The sequence below is a fragment of the Ruditapes philippinarum genome, unplaced genomic scaffold, assembly GCF_026571515.1.
Source record: "Ruditapes philippinarum isolate M1 unplaced genomic scaffold, ASM2657151v2 ctg12418_1_1_1_1, whole genome shotgun sequence".
In the NCBI taxonomy this organism is placed as follows: Eukaryota; Metazoa; Mollusca; class Bivalvia; order Venerida; family Veneridae; genus Ruditapes; species Ruditapes philippinarum.
In genome coordinates this window covers 25,368-30,945 of record NW_026851613.1, presented here as the reverse complement: position 1 = coordinate 30,945, position 5,578 = coordinate 25,368, and the positions used below count along the sequence as shown (strand labels likewise).

Here is a 5,578-nt window from a genome sequence, read left to right as displayed (position 1 = left end):
GCTAACGAGTGAGACTCGTTTTTGCATACAGTATGCAGTAATGTATGAATATATGTTGATTGATATATATTACGTTTGATGATATGTAATTTACAATGATTAAAAGATTATATAAATTTATTTTGAATTTATAAATATATGAATTCATGTATATGTAATTGTATGTAATGTATATTACGGAATTGAAATACACGGTCGGTCAGTCAGCCAGTCAGTCCCACTGCGAGACCAAAAAATACAATGAAGTTAGTTGTTTTTTGTTTCTTCCTGTCGGATGTAGTGGTTAAGGGAAGGTGCCCTGTTTAGCTTTATACACTGTAACGAGTTTTTGAATAGTTCGTCTGTCAGACAATGATACCCAACCGATTTCATTAAGCAAACGCTCAATAGAAACAGACCTTGTTAGGCCAGTGACGATACGTGCCGCTTCATATTGAAGTTTCTCAAGAGAGTGTTTCTCGTAATCCGCGCATCCATCCCAGACAATTGACGCATATTCTAAGATTGGTCTCATGTAGGAAATGTATATTTGATTTAAAGTTTTCCGTTTAAGTTTGTATTTTAATGCTCTCATAGATCCTAGAACTTTGGAAGCAGACATTAATATATTGTTTATGTGGTCATGCCATTTACCATCAGTACTAAAAGTGACACTTAAGTGTTTGTGACTGTTAACATAATCAAGAGAAACATTATCAAAGTAGAGAGATGGCTTATCGTCAGATCCAAGTGTGAAAAATAACACTTCAAACTAACTAACGTCTAAATAAAATTATAAATTAAAGCTGCATGCCTCCAGATGACCCAACTATTTCAAGAAAATTAAACTTGGAAAAACCATACTAAAACTTTAAGAAAAGTAAACAAATTAAAGATTCAAGTGATAATTTATATCTTATGTGCAATTAATGACTTTATTTTGTAGTATTTATCACCATATTTCTAACGCAGTAGGGGCTATTTATGCATATTTTGACCTCTTTTTGGTAATTTACGTGGATTTTAAGTGCCGATTGTAATGTGTCAAGTACTTTCTTTGTTCATTTCAGAATATTTTACCTTTAAATACATTTTCAAAGTTTTCATAAAAGTAATGATGAATCTGGTGGCGTGCTGCTTTAAAAAGTAACATTTTATATCAAAAGATAGGGGACAAATATTGCCAAAATCGATACTTTCATTGAATCAAATTCTTTGATAGGGGAAATACATATATAAAATACACGAAATGTAATAAAATGTGTGAAACTTAAAAAAAGTCGAAAGATTTCAGATAAATAATGATGTTATGTTGACATTTAAAAGATGCAAAAAATATTTAATGCGTCAGTAGCACATAGAGGATATTCAAGTTTTTTTTTTTGTTCTTAAAATGCAGGATTCATTTTAATCGAGTGGTATGAAAATAAATATTTCATGAGTTGCGCTATTATTATATACATGTACTTTTTTCTATTTTTGACATTACTGATACAGTTTGATAGTCTTAGCCTTAAATTTTGTATATCGGCTGAATCTAGAAGAAAGTAGTCCGGCAAGACACAAGTGAAAATACGGAAAATATGTTTCACTGCAGTCAAGAACAAATTTACAGTGTAAATGAAAATACGCATTTCATTTCTAATTCATATTTAGTTTTCTCTATAATTCTAAATATAGTTCATAATAAATCTAATTGGTCGGCTTTGTTTAATATAAAGAAATACTGCTATTTCTAATATATTTTTGAGTGGTCATCAGTGGCTTTATTGTTTCGTGTGATGTAGAATTTATTATATATACTAATAGTGTGAAACAATAAGAAATGTATGTTAAACTTAATTTTCTCTGTATATCTAATATAAATGGTCAGCAATTTGCACAATAAGTTTAACTGTAGGTCAGCAGATTCTTCTATATGTTTGACTGGTCTGCAGATTCTACTTACGTTTAAGTGGTCAGCAGTTTTTCGCATGACTTTAAATCTTCTGACCATATAGAATAAGAAGAATATACGGCAAAAACCACACAAGCAATTTCTTTTATATTTTAGTTTCTCAGCTGTGGTTTGATTGGTTTGCGAGATGTAGAATCTATTGTATTTACTAACATTATGCTGGCAAAATAACATATTTCTCTAGATATCTAATTGGTCAACTGTTTTCCCTGTAAGTGTAACTGGTCAACATATTTTACTATATGTTACCTCATATAGACGTGTTTTCACGCCTTTTCATCCTCCCTTTTGATGCCTCAAATAGTGAAAACCCATGCCCTATTTATCAGATACGTCGGGGTTCAAGAGAGGGGGGGATGCCCTCTTTTGCGGGGGGGGGGGAGGTTAAAGGGGGACTGCCGCCCAAAAAAAAATGGATTGTGAGAGGCTCAAAATGGCATCAGGTCGATCTTAAGGTAACGTGTAACCAACACTGAAAGCCTTTCACTCTATCCCGACCCACCCAAAAATTAACACAACATGGTGATTTTGAAATGTCCCCTCGTTGTCATGGTAACAGGAAATGAAGATACAAATGCTATGGCTCAGTAAACATTTGTGCCAAGTGTGATCAGTATTAAAGCCTCTTTTTATAGTTTTTATAGATAGATTGATTGATTGATTCATTCATTGGGTTTTACGTCGCACCGACACAGTATAGGTCATATGGCGACGTTCCAGCTTTACTGTTGGAGGAAGACCTCAGGTGCCCTTCCGTGCATTATTTCGGGCACGAACGGGTACCTGAGTAGAACCACCGACGTTATAGTTTCATAGCAATTTGAACTTGTGTAGCAGGGGTTTTTTCAATGAAAACAGCAATTTTTCACAAAATGCTTATGCGGTAATGGGTTAACTGGTCAGAAGATTCTACTATACATGTGTACCTAAAGCACCGTACGTTAAGTCTGCTGACCATATAGTATAAGAAGAAAATATGGCATAAACCAATTTTTACTAACATTGCAAAATAGATTAGTACTTTTCTGCAAATATCATTTTCCTCTGTTCATAAGCAGCTTCTCAAGGTTGAGCTAAAATCACTTTTAAATTAGCTATATGTAAAACAAGTGGACACATAAATCTAGTATATCTTTAATGTTTTTTATTTAATCATATTTATTTACTATCTTTAAGAAATATAAAAGCGCTATGTTTATCAAGCACCAAAAATGACTCCATCTTAGATATTGATACAAATCTAAAGAAGCGTCAATTTGTTAAGTAGTTGGTAGTTGGTTATTCTTAATCCCCCACTACCCAACAGCAGGGAGTTGGTTATTCGAACTTTGCATGTTTCCCTTAAACAAATAAAATAAAAAAATACAGTAAGAATTTTTCCGGAATAAATATAATGGATAGATGTGTTTTCAACATTGAAACACATTGTCTCATTATGTACACCAGCGGAATGTGTTGGCTTTAGTACAATATGCTGACCTGTTATACTTATAGTAGGATCTGCTGTTAAGTTAATCTTATAGTGAAAATTGTTGACCACTGTCTTATGTTAGATATATAGAAAAAAGTATGTGTTTACGTAAATTTATAATTACATGTATCTTTATTTACAACGTTAGTAACATAATAAATTATACATCTTACAAAACAATAATCTATGAATATAATTTGTTTGTCTTTTTTATACAAGTAATAAACAATTATTTTAATTCTTTTTTGCATCTTTCAAATGTCAACATAAGATCATTTTCATCTGAAGTATTTCTATTACATTGTACACAATTTATTACATTTTCCGTCTATGTATAACTCTTTCACATGTTAAAAATTATTAATTTATAATTTTATTAAAACATTATTAGTAAACAGAAAAGAAACAAACAAAAAATGAAAGGAAAAGATAAAAACTAGAAAAAAAGAAGATTTATTGACAAAAGTAAAATTATCCCATATTCTATACCGTCAGCTTATTCGCCGGCAGTTTGGAACCGTCCACCAGAAGGCGTTAGACGACAATGCGCTAACGCGATGACGACAGTGCGATAATGCGATGGCGACAGTGCGATAATGCGATGACGACAATACGACAATGCGACAGTGCGATGACGACAATGCGACAGTGCGATGACGACAATGCGACAGTGCGATGACGACAATGCGACAGCGCGATGGCGACAGTGCGACTGTCGTCATTGTACTATAAGAAAATAAATAGTGACTGAGTCAGCCAACTGCCGTAAAAGAAGCTATAAATAGCACGCCGCTATGGTAATAAAAGTGACGACTTCACAATAAAGTTAAATATAACTTAAATATATAAGGCCAATTAGCACGAAGAAAAAGGAACGGCCGCAATGGTGTAGTGGTTAGCATACTGGACCGGCAATCCAGAGACCCGTGGTTCGAGTCCCGGCTGCGGCGTGCCGATTTTTCGTGCGATTTTTCTATATATAAATATATATATATAGAGAGAGAGAGGGGGGAGGAGAGAGAGAGAAATTCAAAAACTCTGTAATAACAAGTGCAAGTTTACCAGTTTAACTTAGGCCCAGTATCTTTTATATATAATAAAATCAAATGAAACAGTCTCTTTGGTCATTCCCATACCATTTTGTTATTCATGATTGTACATATAATAATATGTTGTGTGGTACATCAAGTCTAGAATTTCTGGAGGTAAAAAGAAAACCTTAAACATGGCAAGAACATCCTATATTTTATTGTGTATCACAGAGAGATGTCCAGTCGTAATGCACAGTTTTTTTTTCGTGTTTGACTATATTTATGAAATTTAAACAAATCTATCGCCACTAAATGTTGCTTTAATTGTTTATATCTCTTCTTTTTAGTTCATTGTTTGGGATGTTATGTGATTTTTGTTAACTAACAATTATAAAAAAAAGTGTTTGTCATTTAAAAAGAATGTTTTCATACATACGTTATTGTGATCTTTAGTACATACATAAATAGGTTTATTTTTAATTGCTGGCTTTTTTTCAGGCAGCTATGGAACATACACATGGTGGTACAATCAAGTGGGTTGTATTAACATGTGTCCAATGTAAACGCTTCATATAGGTGGTAAGTTTACAACAAATATAAATTTAGCACATTTTTGTGTTACCTTGCACAATGAACAAGTTTTGTTCATGTAACTTTTAACACAGAAACATTTAAAAAAACTGCACCAACTGTCCGACGTTTATATCCCGTTTGTGTCACAAAAAGTTCAGTCCAAAGAATATGTTTTTGTAAATAAAAATATCTTGAGAACATAATTCATTAAAATTGAGAAGTTTGGGTAAGTCGTCAGCAACAAAAGGGTTTTCGCCAAAAGACAACATTAATGAATAGTTTACAAGAAGTTTCACTTTTATGAAAATCTGGTTAATTCAAAAAAGTTGGATGCATTGTTAGACCGGCAGCTTTATGATTTGCATTAGATTTATTCTGTTACAAATGCACATGTATTTTAGAAAGTCAGGACCAATAGAAATGGTTAAATAGCTGTATGTAATTTTTGATAAAAAGGTCAGATTCAGAATAAAATGGATGATAATTCCCTAAAATATAAACGCCCGTAAAGCACGCCCAAAACTGAAACAGTTGTATTTAAAACTATACTCGGCGAGAGTCAAACTT

At 32.7% G+C, this 5,578-nt stretch overlaps 1 non-coding gene across 1 annotated transcript; it reads left to right on the top strand.

The window, feature by feature from the left end:
• The first annotated feature begins 4,284 nt into the window (after positions 1 to 4,284).
• Positions 4,285 to 4,357, top strand: Trnaa-ggc (transfer RNA alanine (anticodon GGC)). Its single transcript has one exon. It is a non-coding gene; the product is annotated as a tRNA-Ala (tRNA).
• The last annotated feature ends 1,221 nt before the right edge of the window (positions 4,358 to 5,578 follow it).